This window comes from Trachemys scripta, chromosome 3 (genome assembly GCF_013100865.1).
Source record: "Trachemys scripta elegans isolate TJP31775 chromosome 3, CAS_Tse_1.0, whole genome shotgun sequence".
Lineage (NCBI taxonomy): Eukaryota > Metazoa > Chordata > Testudines > Emydidae > Trachemys > Trachemys scripta.
In genome coordinates this window covers 157,927,496-157,946,702 of record NC_048300.1, presented here as the reverse complement: position 1 = coordinate 157,946,702, position 19,207 = coordinate 157,927,496, and the positions used below count along the sequence as shown (strand labels likewise).

Below are 19,207 nucleotides of genomic sequence, written 5' to 3'. Positions count from 1 at the left end.
CCAAGAAGGCTAACGGCATTTTGGGCTGTATAAGTAGGGGCATTGCCAGCAGATCAAGGAACGTGATCGTTCCCCTTTATTCGACATTGGTGAGGCCTCATCTGGAATACTGTGTCCAGTTTTGGGCCCCACACTACAAGAAGGATGTGGAAAAATTGGAAAGAGTCCAGCGGAGGGCAACAAAAATGATTAGGGGTCTGGAGCACATGACTTATGAGGAGAGGCTGAGAGAACTGGGATTGTTTAGTCTCCAGAAGAGAAGAATGAGGGGGGATTTGATAGCAGCCTTCAACTACCTGAAGGGGGGTTCCAAAGAGGATGGAGCTCGGCTGTTCTCAGTGGTGGCAGATGACAGAACAAGGAGCAATGGTCTCAAGTTGCAGTGGGGGAGGTCCAGGTTGGATATCAGGAAAAACTATTTCACTAGGAGGGTGGTGAAACACTGGAATGCGTTACCTAGGGAGGTGGTGGAGTCTCCTTCCTTGGAGGTCTTTAAGGCCCGGCTTGACAAAGCCCTGGCTGGGATGATTTAGCTGGGAATTGGTCCTGCTTTGAGCAGGGGGTTGGACTAGTTGACCTCTTGAGGTCCCTTCCAACTCTGATATTCTATGATTCTATGATTCTATGATACAGCATTAGAGGTACAGAATCATTGCCCTCTGGACAGAATAAATGTATCTGAAGCCAATCTGCTATCTTATAAATGAAATAAAAAGCAAAATCAATATTCCTATTACACAACTGTACCTTCTTAAAACATTTTGTTGGCAGAATTGTCTATTTACTGTCTAATAGAAGAATGGTTGCTATTTTAAATATCCTAGTTGATAAAAGTTGTAATCCAGCCACCAATACTCAACACCCAATGACTTATGATTTTCTTATTCAGTAAAGAAATATTTCTAATAATTCACATTGTCTTGCCATAAAATCCTTTAATATTAGCTAAGACCAAACAAATGTAGAATATGCCTACATAAAAAGTGAAAATCCTTTCACAACACGCATCAAAGACAAATTACAAATAAAATAATACTTAAAACACATCAATCTTCCTTGGAAAAAGAGCATAACGTCTATATCACAAAAGACCTATGAATATTTCATCGTTGAAATGACTGGCACTATCTTCAAGGATAATTAAGAAGGTTTTCAAACAGCAATAAAAATATACACAACTGAATTATCTATTCCTGGGTCTATTCATTTCCAGAGTAGAAGAGTTATCTCCCCAACCTTACCATGAATTTTAAAAATCAGAAGAGATGTTTCAAGATAGTAATAGTAATGGAGGTTTTGATGATTAGATATACAGGTAACTGGGTTTGTGATGACAGGGAGAACCCACATGGTGAATTGCCTGCCGGGTGTGAAGGTTATGGATAGCTCGAGACATCTAGACTGATTTATGCGCATTGCTGGGAAGGAGCTAGTGGTCATGGTAAAAGGAGGTATCAGTGACACAGGAAAGGTAGCAGAGAGGTCCTAGAGGCCAAATTTAGGCTGGTAGGTAAGAGATTAAAGTTCAGGACCTCCATGGTAGCATTCTCTGAAATGCTTCCAGTTCCACAAGCAGGGCCAGTTACATAGGCAGAACTGAGGGTTTTGATGCTTAGATGAGATGATGGTGTAGGGAGGAGGGTTTTAACTTTATTAGGAACTGTGGAACCTTTTGTGAAAGGAGCAGACTATAAAGGAAGGATGGGCTCCACCTAAACCAAAACGCGACCAGATTGCAGGGATGTAAAATTAAATAGGTTGTAGAGGAGTTTTTAAACCAAGATCTGGGGGAAAACAGACAGGTGTGGAAGAGCATGTGGTTTGGACAGAGATATCCCAAGTGGGGGGGATCTATTAAACAGGATTCTCTATCTTATTAAAGAGGAGAGGATAGAAATTGATAAAGTACAGGTAGAAACTGAAGAGAAATAGAAATGAAAAAGAGTCCCATTCAATTACAGGACAAATTTTATAAGTGCTTGTACAAAAATGCTAGAAGACTAAATGCTAAGACAGATGAACTTGAGTGCCTGGTATTAAAGGAGGATATTGATATAACAGGCATCACAGAAACTTGGTGGAATGATGACAACCAACGGGACACTGTACGACCAGAGTACAAAATATATAGGAATGACAAAATAGGTTGCACAAGTGGGGGAGTGGACCTCTATGTGAAAGAAAGCATAGAATCAAATATAGTAAACATCTTAAATTAATCAAACTCATATCATAGAATCTCTGTGGATAGAAATTCCATGCCTGAATAATAAGAGTATAGCAGTAGAAATATAATACCAACCACCTGACCATGATGGTGATGGTGACTGTGAAATGCTCAGGGAGATGAGAGAGGCTACAAAAATAGAAAAGTCAGTAATAATGGGGAATTTCACAACTAGCCTCATAAATGTCACCTGAGGATGGGATGCAGAAATAAAGTTTCTAGACACCATATCATTGACCGCTTCTTGGAGCAGCTACTCCTGGAACCCATAAGTGGAGAAGCAATTCTTGATTTAGTCCTAAGTACAGCACAGGATCTGGTCCAAAAGGTGAATATGGCTGAACTACTCGGTATCAAATCCTACTGAGGAAAATAGAAAGGAGCATGAACTCTAGCAAGTCAAGTGTAAAAGTACATTTAGACAGACCAAAAAGGAATTTGAAGATTAACTACCAAAAGAAACAAAAACTAACAGCCAAAAAATTTTAAGTACATTAGAAGCTTGCCAAACAATTAGTGGGGCCCTGTGATGATTGAGGTGCTAAAGAGTTCTGATGGAACACAAATATGAAGTTGCAGAACTACTAACTGTGGTGTAACCTATCACTTAAATCAGCCTGTGTACCAGATGACTGGAGAATAGTTAACATGATGTCAATTTTTTTAAAAGGCTCCAAGGGTGATCCTGCAATTACAGGTCAGTAAGCCTAACTTCAAGCAAAGTTACCACGCAAATTAGTTGAAACTACAGTAAAAACCAAAATTATCAGACACATAGATGAACACGATTTGTTGGGGAAGAGTCAATACAGCTTTTCTAAAGAGAGATCATGTCTCACCAATCTATTAGAATTCTTTGAGGAGTCAACAAACATGTGGACAAGGATGATCCAATGGATATAGCATACTTGGACCTTCAGAAAGCTTTTCACAAGGTCCCTCATCACAGGCTCTTAAGCAAACTAAGTAGTCATAGGATGAGAGGGAAGGTCCTCTCATGAATCATGGTTAAAAGACAGGAAACAAAGGGTAGGAATAAATGTTCATTTTTCAGAATGGAGAGAGGTAAATAGTGGTGTCCCCCAGGTAGCTGTAACTGGGACCAGTGCTGTTCAACATATTCATAAATAATCTGGAAAAAAGGGTAAACAGTGAAGTGGCAGAATTTGCAGATGATACAAAACTACTCAAGATAGTTATAGTTATATCCAAAGCAGACTGCTAGGAGTTAAAAAGGGATCTCCACTAAACTAGGTGACTGGGCAACAAAATGGCAGAGGAAATTCAATATTGATAAATGCAAAGTAAAGCACATTGGAAAACATAATCCCAACTATATATAGAAAATGATGGGATCTAAATTAGCTATTACCATTCAAGAAAGAGATCTTGGAGTCATTGTGGATAGTTCTCTGAAAATATCCACTCAATCTCCACCAGCAGTCAAAAAAGCTAACAGAATGTTAGGAACCATTAGGAAAAGGATAGATAAAAAAAACAGTAAATTTAATAACACTACATTAATTCATGGTACACCCACACCTTAAATACTGAATGCAGTTCTTGTCACCCCTCTCAAAAATGCTATATTAGAATTGGACAAGGTACAGAGAAGAGCAACAAAAACGATTAAGGATCTGGATCAGCTTCCGTATGAGGAGAGATTAAAAAGACAGACTATTCATCTTAGACAAGAGACAACTGAAGGGGGATATGATAGAGGTCTATAAAATCATGACTGGTATGGAGAAAGTGAACAAGGAAGTGTTATTTATCCCTTCACATAAAACAAGAACCAGCAGTCACCCAATGAAATTAATAGGCAGCAGGTTTAAAACAAAGGGAAGTATTTCTTCACACAACACACAGTCAACCTGTGGAACTCATTGCCAGAGGATGTTGTGAAGGCCAAAACGATAATTGGATGCAAAAAAGAATTAGATAAATTCATGGAAAATAGGTCCATAAATTAGCCAAGATGATCAGGGATGCAACCCCATGCTCTAGGTGTCCCTAAGCCTCTGACTGCCAGATGCTGGATCTGGACAACAAGGGATAGATCACTTGATGATTGCCCTGTTCTGTCCATTCCCTTTGAAGCTTCTGGCATTGGCCACTGTTGGAAGACAGGATATTCGGCTAGATGGACCATTGGTCTGACCCAGTATGGCCATTCTTATGTTAAGTTCTTATTTAAGATCAGTGACTTAAAATAGCTATACATTTTCTTAAAAGGGCAATTTTCTTTTCAGCACTGATATTTGAATGGTATTTCATTGTTACTTAGTGTGACATGACACTATTTCCCTACAAACTCCAGTCCATAGTTTCCAAGTCTTTTTATTTTCTAGGCAGGGTTTCAGGATAAGGAGAATATTTGTAAGCTGATGGGGAGAGTTTCAACTTTTCAAAAAAATCTTACATCTACGTACAGTGCAGCTTGTATGTGCCTACTCTTCTGTGGGAACAAAAAATGTCTCTTTTCAAAGATTTATCTGCCCACCTAGACACGCTGCAAAATAAGTCCAGAACTGTGCATGGTTGAAGTTTTGAGGGGTATCCAGACTCCGGTTGTATGCATAGCACTGGGATTTTATAAAGGAACTATATGTCATCCAGCTCTCTTTACTCCTAAGGGAATTCTGTGTGTTCGCAGAATTCATGGCCCCCGCAGATTTCTTTGCTTACCCGCAGAAAAATGACTTCTGATGGGGAAGTAGCAAGAGCAGTCATGTGCCCACTTCCTGGTAGTGCCAACAGGTTGGTTTGGGCACCCAGAGGAGAGAGAGAGAGAGAGAGAGAGAGACTCTGTCCCTCTCACTCGCTATTGCAGCATGCTCAGAGTGGAGGGGCAGGGCTTTGGGGTATTTCTGAAGAGGTAGGCATAGAGTAGGTTCTGTTCCCTCTGACAGAGGAGAATGTAGCAGCCTGCCTACTTAGTGAATTGCTCCCATTCTTCTTAGTGAATTCCCGCAGGTGTAAAACAGGTGTAAAACTTTTAAGGCTCCTTTACATTGCCAGAGCGGTAAATAAATTACTGAAATAATTGAAACTAGCTGTATTATATTGTATTATTTTGACCAAAAAATGCAGAATTTTAAAATATTGTGCGCAGAATTTTTATTTTTTTGGACCAGAATTCCCCCAGGAGTATCTATTGGACAGCTACAGGGCAGAGTGGCACCTTTTTTCCGGCTACAGCCAAGTGCACTGAAATGAAACATGGACAACTCATCACTATACTGTTTTGTCAAAGATAAATCCATGCACACACACAGGTACAGGTTGCTATTTATTTATCTGCACCAGTAGCCTGCAGCTTTCTCTAACAGCATTTGCACTAATGCCTGGCCCCAGTTCCAAAAGTCCTCCTCACAAACAGAAGATTTTACTTAATTATAGAGGAAAACACCTCTTTTGAGGAAAGATGCCTTACATATTTAGAGACCAACCCAAAGTAAACAGAGGCCCCCAATTCCTCTGGGCTGCCTATTTAGCCAAGGTCAAAATATAAAAACATGCTAACAAAAGATGTGTATATATTTGTAGTAATTTCTCAGGAAATGGAGAGTAGGTGTTTTCTTAGTACAAGAAGCCTTCCTAGGACATAGCCCTGTGATTCTGAAAATTAGGAGCAGCTGTCCCTTCCCTCTGTTCTGACCTCATTAAGGAAATCTGGGTCTTCGCTTCCCACTCTCCCAGAAGATGTCGCTAACCTTCACTTCAGAAGGTGAGTCATGAGTACTCCATAACCATAGGGTCCCCTCTTCACAGTAAGTGGATTCACAATAAAGGTGACAGGCAGCAAAGAGAAACACAATTACATTCCTCTACCTAGTCTTTACAAACTCACCATGGACTAAAACATAAAAAACTCTATTGTTTGGTTGTTATAAAAGTATATTAGCAAAATTTCTTCAAATATTTTTTCCTTACAATAGTCAAAAGCAAGAGGTTCTTTATCCACTCATCTTAAATTATTATACAGGGATCTGGTTTTCATAGGTTATTAGTAGGGCCCTACCAAATTCAGGGTCCACTTTGGACAATTTCACTGCCAGAGGGTTTTTAAATTGGTCAATTTCACTATTTCAGATGCTTATATCTAAAATTTCAAGGTGTTGTGGTGTTATAAGCTAAGTTCCCTCCAAGTAAGCGAAGTTCCCTCTATTAAGCGCCGCACAGGCACTCAGGGCTGCAGCATGGAGAAAGCCCTCTCCCCCAGCCCCGGTCCTGCTGTGGTGGGGAAAGGCGCCCCTCCCACAGCCCCAACCCAGCTGCAGCCTGGACCTGCCGCGGCCAGGGAGAGAGGCGCCACTTCCCTGGCCCCAACCCAGACCTGCTGCAGCTGGGGAGGGAGAGGCACCCGTCTCCCATCCCCAAACCAACCCAACCCTGCCCAGCCCCGAACTTGCCACAGCCGGGGGGAGAGGCACCCCACACCCGGCCCCAAACCAGACCCAGCCCAGACCTGCCGTGGCTAGGGGAGAGGTGCCTATCCTGCGGCCCCAGCCCCGGAGCTGCCACAGCGGGGAGAGGCACCTCTCCCCCTAAGCCCAGGTGCTGCTGCGGGGAAAGAGAGCTGGGGGACTCTTCTCTCCCTGCTATAGCCCCAGGGCAGCCTGCACCTCAAACCCATCATCGCTGGCCCCAACCCAGAGCCCGCATCCCCAGCCGGAGCCCTTACCCCTCCCCCCCCCCATTCCCAGCATCCCAACCCTCTGCCCCATCCCTGAGCCCCCTCCCACACTCCCCACCGGGGGAAGAGAGGGTGGAAGCCCCAAGCCCAGGCAGGAGCCACCAGGAGTGGGGCCAAAAGCCTTGAGCCCAAGTGCCCCTGCCCTGCCAGGAGCCATGGGGTAGAAGCCCTAAGCTTCGTCAGGAGCTGCAGAAAGGGGCAGAAGCCCTGACCCCAGGAGTGGGGCCAGAAGCCCTAACCCCAAGCCCGGGCAAGAAGCCACAGTGGGGGCGGGGGTGAAGAAGCCCCAAGTCTGGGCAGGAGCCACCGGGGAGCAGGGAGGGCAGAAGCCCCAAGCCCAGCTCTGGGGCTGTTGCAGCACAGAAGTGAGGGCATACCACCCACACTTCTGTGCTGCTTGTTGAGTTGGGTCTGATCCCCCCGCATAACAGCCGTGCAGGGGAAGGACACCCTCCACCCTGGCTGAACTAGATTTCGGTGACAGCAGATTTCACGGGGAAGGGATTATTTCATGGTCCGTGACACGTTTTTCATGGCTGTGAAATTGGTAGGGTCCTAGTTATTAGTGCATTGCAGTGATTTGGAGACATTTTACTATCAACAGAATTCTATGATTTCTGGTGGTTTGAGCAACTTTATCACATGAAGAACAGGGTTGGATTTTTGTTTGTTTGTTTGTTTGTTTCCCCTGGTGTCTTTACGTGACCCTGAACCAGGATGTATTCTTCTTCCTGGTTCTGCCTATTCTCTGTTGTACAGCCAGTGCTTCCCCAACAGCTGTTAATTTTTTTCTGTCAGTTTTTGCCACTGGGTCCTCACTTGTTCTGAAAGGGGAGAATTTTAAAGACACAAATATGAGTTAGGTGCCCAACTCTCACTGAAAGTCATGGGGAACTCCCTTTCAGTTAGGTTGAGCACTTCACTCACAGGTCTCTACATACATACCTTTTATTTTTCTCTTCTGGAAATCCATCAAATGTTTTCTGTATCTTATTGAGTCTTTTTAAGCACTCTTTTTATTCTTCCACGTCTTGGTCTCTTGATTTGCTATCTATCAGCATCTTCAACCTTCTTCACTTTGGCTTCCAGTATGACTTTTTGTCCATTCTTCTTTCATACAAATTCCAAATGAGTCTTCTGGCGTATCTCGCTTTCTCTCTTCCAATTCTGCTTAGTTCCTCAAGACATTTTTTTTTTTTAAAAGATTAGGTGATATATTAGTAGCTCCTGTTTCACTCGGTGCAGAAGTACATATCTTTCTTTTTCTGAATCACAGAATCATAAAAATCTTGGGCTGGCAGGGACCTCAAGAAGTCATCAAGTCCAGCCCTCTGCACTGAGGCAAGGCCATGTAAACCTAGACCATCCCTGACAGGTATTTGTCCAACCCTGTCTTTAAAACTCCAATGATGAGGATTCCACAGCCTTCCCTGGAAGCCTATCTAGTGCTTAAATGCCTTTATAGTTAGAAAGATTTTCCTGATATCTAACCTAAATCTACTTTGCTTCAAATTAAGCCCATTATTTCTTGTCTTACCTTTAGTGAACGTGGAGAACTGATCACAGTCCTTTTTATAACAGCCATTAACCTATTTGAATACTGTTACCAGGTCCCCTCTAAGTCTTCTTTTCTCAAGACTAAACATATCCTTTTTTTAATCCTTTCCGTGTATCTCAGGGTTTCTAAACATTTTATCATTCTTGGTGCTTTCCTCTGGACTTTCCTCCAATTTGTTCATATCATTACTAAAATGTGGCACCCAGAACTGGACATAGTACTCCAGCTAAGGCCTCACCAGTGCTGTGCAGAGTGGGACAATTACCTCCCATGTCTTATGTACAACACTCCTATTAATATACCCCAGAACAATACTAGCCTTTTTTGCAATTGCATATTGTTGACTCATATGCAATTTGTGATCCACTCTAACCCCCAAACACTTTTCAGTAGTACCCAGCCACTTATTCCCAATTTTGTAGTTGTGTAATAATGAAGCCTACTTTTTTCAGATGACATTCTGTAAGCAATAGGGTGTCCAGCAAGTGTGAAAAATCAAGGACCAGGAGTGGGGGGGTAATAGGAGCCTATATAAGAAAAAGCCCGGGACTGTCCCTATAAAATCAGGACATCTGGTCACCCTAGTCAGCAATCAATCTGTTACTGTCTATCTCACTGAGAATAAGGCTAAAATTTTAAAAATCAGAAGCCTAACTTTAGACCCAAATCTATCTCCTGTAGCCATTGCCTGAACAAATGGGAGTTCTGGTTTATCTATAGCAGATGGATTTCACTTTTCCTGTCTTGGGTTTAAATTCTATCATCTGGAAATGATATTTGCCATTAAGTGCTTTTTTCTTGCAATATTTGAAAGTCTGTAGGTAGCTGAGCTGGAAAATAAACCCATCTCTCTGAAGTTCAAACCTAGGGCTCTGGCCACTCTGCCAGCTTTCATCCCTTAAGTTCTGTTTTATCTTTGTTTAATTCATGTGTTGTACAGGTTACCCACCTATTATTTGGGTTACCATACAGATGTATAACACTTTGATTTCAAATATTACAATGTGCTTATATTTTAAATTCCATTTTCTTCTTTCTCTCCCTTTTTTTACTGAAGTTATAACTCTGTTTTCTCTACTTCTGATGGGAAAGGGGAAATTTCAGGTTCTTCTCTTGAGTGCAAGTAAGATGGAACTGTTGAGCTGTGGTTGTAATTAGTAACAGGACTGTCATTATCCAAACAGTTCCACTTAGAACTTTATGAAACAGAATCAATCAGAGTTCAGGCCAGGGGCTACAGGAAAATGATCCAGAAGGTTCCAGGGCATTTGGCATAAAAGGACTGTGTGGAAAGAAAATTACTAGAGAAGTTGCTAGATTTGCTGTGTATTTGAACATTTATATAAACTTTTTTAAAAATTGGATGGTTTAAAACAAAGCAAACACTTGCTGCATCTTATCCAAAGTGTGTGTGTCATTGTTATACTAGCCTCCTGTAGGGCTTGTCTAAGGAATCCTGGTCGTGTGTGGTCAAGATCCCTGCCATCTTTCTTAGTATGGTAAAACTGTATGCAGTTTTTCTGTGCAGTTCAACTAGGCAGAGGGCTATACATGCAAAACTTAAAGCTGGTCCTGACTATTTTACATTTTAACAAATCCTACTGTCTATTTTTCATAAATATGAAGTGAAGTCCTGATCTCTCTTCATCAGAAATTGCAGACTGTATTGAACTTGGAAATTAATCATAGGAAGTGGTGAGCATAGGAGGAGTTGGGGAGGGGCATGGGAGGGCATTGTCCCCCAGACTGCAAGCCTCAGGCAGGCAGCCTAAGTGTGCAATGCAATGAGTTCCGCAGAGGAGACAGGAGACATGCTGCTTCCAACTTGTGCCCCTGAGGCAGGGAGTCAGAATTTTGTTTATAAACAGAGTGATTAACAGGTGATTAAGATAAGAAATGGCTGTTAGGATGTTTCCTAAAGTTAAATGATCTGTTCCAAGCTTAGTGAACTTCAAAAGTAGCCTAAATGACAGAAAGTAATTGTAGATTTTTCTACAATTGTTTCAATTGTTGTATTCAAGAGGTGGTAACAAAGTTACTAATATATTTCTTTGAGAAGATAACTGATTTTTTAGACAAAGGGAATGCAATAGATTTCAGTAAGGCATTTGACACAGTTCCACATGAGAAATTATTAGTTAAATTGGAGAAGATGGGGTTTAATATGAGAAGTGAAAGGTGGATAAGGAACTGGTTAAAGGAAGACTACAAAAGGTCATACTGAAAGGTGAGCTATTAGGCTAGAGCAGGGGTAGGCAACCTACGGCACGCGAGCCGATTTTAAGTGGCACTCACACTGCCCAGGTCCTGGCCTCTGGTCCAGGGGGCTCTGCATTTTAATTTAATTTTAAATGAAGCTTCTTAAACATTTTAAAAACCTTATTTACTTTACATACAACAATAGTTTAGTTATACGTTATAGACTTATAGAAAGAGACCTTCTAAAAACATTAAAATATATTACTGGCATGCGAAGCCTTAAACTAGAGTGAATAAATGAAGACTTGGCACATCACTTCTGAAAGGTTGCCGACCCCTGGGCTAGAGGGAGGTTACTAGTAGCGTTCCTCAGGGATCAGTCTTGGGACCTATCTTATTTAACATTTTTACTACTGACCTTGGCACCAAAAAATAGAGTGTGCTAATAAAATTTGCAGATGACACAAAGTTGGGAGGTATTGCCAATACCGGGGACTGGAATACCAGACAAGAAGATCTGGATGACCTTGTAATAGAAATGGGATGATATTTAATAGTGCAACTTGCAAAGTCATGCATTTAGGGACTAACAAGAATTTCTGCTATAAGTTGGGGTCATATCATTTGCAAGTGAAAGTGGAGGAGAAAAGACCTGGGTGTATTGGTTGATCACAGGATGACTGTGAGCCATCAGTCTGATGCGGCTGTGAAAAAGGCTAATGCAGTCCTAGGATGCATCAGGCGAGGTATTCCCAGTAGACAGGGAAGTGTTAGTACTATTATACAAGGCACTGGTGAGACCTCATCTGGAATACTGTGTGCTATTCTGGTCTCCCATGTTTAAGAAAAATGAATTCAAACTGGAACAGGTGCAGAGAAGGGCTACTAGGATGATCTGAGGAATGGAAAATCTATCTTATGAGAAGAGACTCAAAGAGTTTGGCTTGTTTAGTCTAACCAATAGAAGGCTGAGGGGAGATGATTGCACTCTATAAATACATCAGAGGGATAAATACCAGGGAGAGAGAGGAGTTATTTAAGTTCAGCATCAATGTGGACCCCAGAACAAATGGATGTAAATTGGCCATCAACAAGTTTAGGCTTGAAATTAGGCAAAGGTTTCTAACCTGCAGAGGAGTGAAGTTCTGGAATAGCCTTCCAGAGGGAGCCGTGGGGGCAAAAAACCTAACTGGCTTCAAGACTGAGTTTGATAAGTTTATGGAGAGGATGGTCTGACAGGACTGCCTACAATTGCATGTGGCCCATTGACAACTGCCAGTAGCAAAAATCCCCCAACAGATGGAGATGGGACAGTAGATGGGATGGACTCTGAGTTACTACAGCGAATTCTTTCCCAGGTATCTGGCTGGCGGGTCTTTCCCACAAGCTCAGGGTCTAACTGATCACTATCTTTGGGGTCAGGAAGGAATTTTTCCCCAGGTCAGATTGGCTGAGACCCGGGGAGCGGGGGGGTTCGCCTTCCTCTACAGTATGGGGGCACTTGCAGGTTTAAACTAAACTAGTGTAAATGATTAATTCTTCATAACTTCCAGTCTTTAAGCCATGATTTGAGGACTTCAGTAACTTAACCAGAGGTTAGGGGTCTATTACAGGAGTGAGTCGGTTCTGTGGCCTGCAATCTAGATCACGATGGTCCCTTCTGACTTTAGTAAGAATATCTGAGTAAGAATATACATTACAGTTTTAAACCTAACCAGTGTCCCATAAGTGACTTGCCACAAGATGTCAGAACATCTTGTTCTTGTATTAACATGTCTTGTATTAGAGCTATTATTTATTTCATTTTCTTTCTTGATATAGAAATTAGATACAATACTCCTGTCAGATATTTCTAAGTTATTATATGCAAAAACACTGGAGTTTTCAGTTGCCTAAGTAGCCACTGGAAACACAATTAACGTTGAGCTCCTTCCTCCCTGCCCCGTCCAATCTGAAATGGCACCCCTATGGACAGGCAAGGAATTTCCCCCACAAAGTTGGCCTCACTGGAGCCGCCCCACCTGCTCCTTCCAAATACAGAAGTCTAACTAGGCCTATGGTGCTGAGGTTTTGCAACTTCTACTGAGGTCAATAGGAGATGTGGTTGCTTAGCACCACCTAGGAACAGGCCTTATGTACTCTGGTCTGGTTGTTATGAAGACATATCAGCTGTCCACTAACGAATTGATAATTCTGTGTTTTGCATGTAATAGCCACAGAAACAGTATTTATCTCCTCTGTCAACCCACTTTCATATATACGTTTGAAAAATACAGAGCAAAAATGCTGCAATCGTGGACACCGGAGATTAAATTTTTGGAAATCATTAACTCTGTTTCATGAAGAAAAATACAGATTGTTATAAAGATATTTTGGAAAATACATAAAGGTATGCTTTAAAAATTGTTGGTTTATTCTCAAGCTAGAGTTCAATTTTTTTAAGCTATTGTTGATGTAGGGTATAGCTGTGGTAAAGCAAGAAAGAACATGTTTTATCATCACCACAACTCTAAAGGTTTATTATACAAAAGGAAGAGAAGAAAAAAAAGTATACAAAGATAGTTTGGAAAATGCAAACTAAACATCTTACATATTTATTTCAACTAATAAAATGTACTTAGCCTGTGATCTGGGTATTGTAAATAATCTTTAAAACATATACAAATACTACAAATTTACCAAATATCAACACTAAAGCAAAATCCACCCACAAAAACTGGGACTCTGCCCACTCCAACAATTCAACCTTCCCTCTCCAAATTAACCTGTATTATGTTCTGCAAGTTGATAAACTTAGATTTTGGCAGCCCATGGAATATGTATTATATTGCAGAGAGTCCCAGACCCTCTAATGAGAATGTCCTGTCCTCAGACAAACACATTCCAACACATCTCAACTGCCAGATTAAAACATGGAAAAGGAAGCAAGGACTATCCCTTTGTTATGTTTCTAGTGTCTAGTGCAATGGGACCCTGACCTCCAGGCACTGCCACTACCAAATAATAATCTCAGGGATACTCAGGACTTCAAATATAAAGGACTTTCTAACCAAATACTGATGTAATGCAGAAATATAAATTTTCTAGATAGTAATGTGAAGCTCACTTAAAAGGGTTTACTTTGAACTGATAATGAATGCAAAGTAATCCTCTATAATAAGTCTCATTAATATGAGTTAAAATTTTATTTTTCATGAGACCACAGAGATCATTTCAAAACAAGTTTCCCTGCATTCTATGTCTGTTGTAAATTATAGTGGATTTATGTTTTCATGCCAGTCAACTCCAATGCCAAAATGTTTTTATTAGAATTGTTTTTTAGTTTTTACACCACCATTTAAGAACTCGTTTCATTACAGCATAACACGCATTGAAAAAGAGATAAATCATCTTATCCTTCATTGGAATGATTTACAATGCGTAAAATACTAGAAAGTTGACATCTATTTGCTTTATAATGCTTTATTTCTATTCGTTTCACTACTCAGTACCATCAACACTCCTCACCTCCCTGGTTTCTATCTGCTTGCAACAACCCTGGAAAATTAAACCAAGCAGCGTTACTTTAAGCCAATGCCTATACAGATTAATGGAAGAAAAGTTTCCTTTGTACATCTCACAGAACTCCAGTATCACAGAAATTAGAGGTCTTTTCCATCTATTAGGTCATTTTGTCCATGCCTCTGGCAATGCAATTTTGCTCTCTACAGTATATTGCTCAGTGATATGACCAGTCCAATTCTATGCAGTATCATTTAGAAGTCAGCCAGGATTCATTCTATTCTCCCACTCATGGATGAGGGTTGCAAATAAACTCCAAAACTTGGACTTTCCAAGCAACGTGCTACTGTCACAGCACAGTAATCTACTTAAATGATCTTTTTCATAACCAGGCTTTACTTTGGATGAGTAGCAATGACGACTTACAACCACATCTGACTCAAAGAGAGAAATTCATCTGTGGTACAGATGGCCATGCAAGTCCATCTACGCTGCTTAAGCCCCATTTGGGCTGCACAGCAGGCTGCACTGCAACTCTGACCTGGGCTAGGCGATGGATTTCACCTCCCAGGTTCTCTGCACTCCACCCTCATAGAGCCCAAATACTGGAACTTTATCCAAGTCAAAGGAATGTCATCCTTAACCCATAACATTAATTAATCTTTCCATTTAAAACTATGAGGTGCTTCAGCAAAACTTAAAACAAGAAGAATGGGTCATATGATGGCAGATTAAAATTAATGTGGCCAAATGCAAGGCAATGATCTTTAGGAGGAGTAATTTGAACTACTTAGTGGGCTCTAAATTAACTGGGTTCTAAATTAACAGCTCAGGAAAAACATGTGGGCATCAGTGTGGACAGCTCAGTGAAGATTTATAGACTAACAGGCCAGAAGGGGCCACTGTGATTATCTAGTCCTAAAAATCAAGTTAGTTTGGCAGGATTTATTTTCCATAAATCCATGTTGATTGGCATTAATTATATTACCGTCCTTTAATTATTTATTAATCAAGTCCCATATCAGCCATTCCATTATTTTGCGCAGGATGGATGTCAGACTGACAGACCTAAATTTACCCAGGTTGTTCTGTTTACCCTTTTTAAATATTCCTAGAGTTCCTGAAAATCAATATTCCTGGTCCAGCGAGTTCCTCAGTTAGCTCTTTTAGAACTCTTAGATGCAAGTTACCTGGACCTGTCAATTTTAAAATGTCTAACAATAGTAACTATTGTTTAACATCCTCCCAAGTTACTATTGGAATGGAAACGGTTGTTTCCCCCCCAAATATAGAACATAAATATTTACTGAACACTTCTGCCTTTCCTGCATTATTGACAATTCAACCATTTCCATCTAGTAATAGACCAATACTGTTGTTAGGATTCCTTTTGTTCCCAACATATTTTTAAAATTCTTTACTGTCCTTAACTCTTCTCATTGTGTTGTTTTGCTTCCCTTACCAATTTTCTACAATTCCTAGTTTCTGATTTATATTCAATTATTGTCAATGTTCAATTTTTTCCATGTGTTTATATCTATATCATAAAAATTCTTTTTATAGATGCCTTCACTTCCACTGTAACCAAGAAGTTGTTTTTTAATCAGTGCACCCTTGTTTCTCCACTGTGGGATTGTAACTTTTTTTGAGTCTAGTAAAATGTTCTTAAACAATTCCCAATTATCATTCACATTTTTCTATTTAACTTCTTTTACCCAACTGATTTGGCTCATAATTGTTTTCAGCTTTGTGAAACTGACCCTTCTAAAGCACCACATATATGTATCACTCGTTTGTAGAGAGAAGACTTATTCTCAATCTACAGCCATGGTGAAAAAAATGTCTCTATTAGTATATTATTCTATAATTGTTTATTGTAGGCTTTATTACACCTTCTTCTGAAGAATCCATTATTTGCCACTGTTTGAAATAGATTACTGGACTGAACAAACTAGATCTGATCCAGTATGGTAAGTCTTATGTTTACTGAGAACGTGTCTTCACTTGCACATCACTGCAAAAGCATCACCAGTAAGAGCTGTACGCCTCTCGTGGAGGTGGCTTTCTTTTTGCGGTGGAACTTCTGAGTTTCACTGCAAAAAGTCATTGGCAAGAGTAGATGCTCCAAAGTTTTTTGTGCAAAAAAGGGACTTTTTCCACTTTAAATGGCAAGTGTAGACATGCCCTTAGAAACATTTCCTTTGAACTGTTGGTATCAGTACTAGCACATTACAATAGGTATGGTTCTAGCTTTGGTAGTTGTATAAATAATTTTAGAGAAGAGGAGAAATCACATCATAGAAACTGGAATAAAAATGAAGCAACTGAAGGCTAGAATTTGATAACCTTTCTTACACTGAATATATATAACCATATAAATAATGATAACCATTAGAGATGGCCCACAGAGTGGAACTGTCTTACCAAGTGATTTGCAGAATTATAAAACTAAAATAACCTGTACTATAAACACATTGCACAGTGCTTTGAGAATGTGAATTGCTAATTATACTATAACTATATTATTTATTATTAAAATTCCTGTATTCCTGTACTAAGAAGCTAGCTACCAAACAAGTTTTAATTGTAAATTTACACAAAAGGGGTGGCTTGTTTTTCAACTATAACACAAGAAAAAAAGAACTACAAGACTAAAGGGTTATGATGCTATATCGATCATATAATCTTGTGCAAATAAACTGAGCCATAAAGTCATGCTTGTACAACCTAGTGCACATGCAAACACTGAGGCTAGTGAGAAATCCATCAGTAACACGTTCCAGTCCCATTTCTGTTTTGGTAAATGCATAGATTATATAAGATTTGCACTTGTAGTTTGCCAAGGTTATTCCACTCCCCACTCCTCTAGGCAAGCTCTTCACTAGAGGAAAACTGGCTGCATGTTTTAAAAGTTTGTAATAATTCACAGATTTTAGGCCAGTCCTGAAATCTGCACCTGCCATTCAAAGACAAGCTCCCCCCACTTACTCTCTCCTCAGAATGAAACTAAAGGATATACAGAGAGGTCTCTGCTCCCCTGTGCTTCAAGTATCACCCCAGTTCATGTCATCAGTTCATAACCCAAATCCCTGCAGTCCTTAGTAACTCAGGCAAAACGCCCACTGGCTTCAGAATTGCTTCCCTCCGTACCGACTGAACAAGGACAGCAGGGTTGGTCCCTATGTGGTGTGGGAGCACTGAGGCGATGAAAGACAGCTCCTTACCTGACACACACTTCAGCATGTGCCCAGTCTGAGAGCGGAGCTTCAGCAAAGGCCACCGCGAAGCCCGTACCCAACCAGCCAGCTCCCTTCCCATGCGATCGCTGCCCCTTGTGCCCCCCGCCTGGAAGAAGTAGCGAGCAATGCATGAACAGAAAGTAAATCCAGGGCTATGACACTTTGTCTGCAGCTCCTCACTAACTACCTGCGAAATGGCTTTTCCCAGCTGGAGCCAGCCTGGGCGCGTACCTGGTTTGCGCGGCAGAGGCGGACGGCGGGGGCTTGCTGAGCACGGACAGGCAGATCCTACCAAGAGGGGCAATGGAGCAGCTTGACCCGAAGTGCTCTCAGCGTGAGCCTGCCTCCCACGTCCCCGCCCCGTCTCTTGCAGCAGAAGCAGCAGCAGCCCGTCCTGTGGGTCTCATCCTCTCCAGCCCAGCCCATAGGCTGTTTTACTCAGCCCCAGGGCGAGGGGCGGAGCATGAGAGATAAGATCCCCCCGTGCACCCCCGGCCCAAGGAGGTGATTGGTTAGAGGTAGGGAGGGGGGTTCTTATCGCACATGCTCCGCCCACCGCAGTGCCAGAGAGCCGAGAGCCCCCTCGCTGTGAGGCTGGAGGGGCAGGATGCGTCCTGGGCTTTGGGCGGCCGCGCCGCTTGGGGCTGCGCGTGCCGCGCACTAAATCAAGCCGCGTCTGAGCCGGCTCTACCGACCCGTGATCGGCGGGACCCCGGCCCTGGGGTACTGCAGACCTTCCTCCCCGCCCAAAGGAGCTGCAGCTCGCCAGGCTGGCCCAACCCCTCGTCCCGGTCCCCAGCCCGAGCCTCCAGGGACCTCATCCAGAACCGCAAATAGCCGCGGGCTGAGCTGCTTTCCAGGCACCAGCTGGCCCCAGAACCCCCCCCCCCCCCCCCGACGGATGGACTTGGCCCCAGGAGGGGAGAGGCTGGCTGCTGTAACCGCGGTGGGCTCTGCTTAGGAGACCAGCGGCTGCCGGACATGTGGTCCACACCGCATCCGTTCAGCCAGGTGCAGGGCTGCGGGGAGGAGGTTGCTCTAAGCACGGTGGGGCAGGAGTCCCAGCCGCCCTTCCAGGAATCAGAGCCTGAGCCTCCAGCTAGGAGTCTGGCAAGCCCCTGTGCTCTCAACCCTGTCATAGAAGATTAGGGTTGGAAGAGACCGCAAGCCAATCCCCTGCTCAAAGCAGGACCTACACCAACTAAATCATCCCAGCCAGGGCTTTGTCAAGCCGGGCCTTAAAAACCTCTAAGGATGAAGATTCCACCACCTCCCTAGGTAACGCATTCCAGTGCTTCATAGAATCATAGAATATCAGGGTTAGAAGAGACCTCAGGAGGTCATCTAGTCCAACCCCCTGCTCAAAGCAGGATCAATTCCCAACTAAATCATCCCAGCCAGGGCTTTGTCAAGCCAGGCCTTAAAAATCTCCAAGGAAGGAGACTCCACCACCTCCCTAGGTAACGCATTCCAGTGCTTCACCACCCACTTAGTGAAATAGTGTTTCCTAATATCCAACCTAGACCTCCCCCACTGCAACTTGAGACCATTGCTCCTTGTTCGGTCATCTGCCACCACTGAGAACAGCCGAGCTCCATCCTCTTTGGAACCTCCCTTCAGGTAGTTGAAAGCAGCTATCAAATCCCCTCTCATTCTTCTCTTCTCGAGACTCAACAATCCCAGTTTCCTCAGCCTCTCCTCATAAAGTCATGTGCTCCAGACCCCTAATCATTTTTGTTGCCCTCCGCTGGACTCTTTCCAATATTTCCACATCCTTCTTGTAG

At 42.3% G+C, this 19,207-nt stretch overlaps 1 protein-coding gene across 2 annotated transcripts in view; it reads right to left on the bottom strand.

Moving 5' to 3' along the window:
• The window catches only part of COL21A1 (collagen type XXI alpha 1 chain), a 201,449-nt gene extending 183,619 nt beyond the window's left edge, over positions 1 to 17,830 (bottom strand). For both annotated transcript variants that reach the window (XR_004645215.1, XM_034766296.1), the window contains exon 1: positions 17,655 to 17,830. The gene's annotated coding sequence lies outside the window, so the exon portion shown is untranslated. The remainder of the gene's footprint in view (positions 1 to 17,654) is intronic.
• Between the last annotated feature and the right edge of the window lie 1,377 nt (positions 17,831 to 19,207).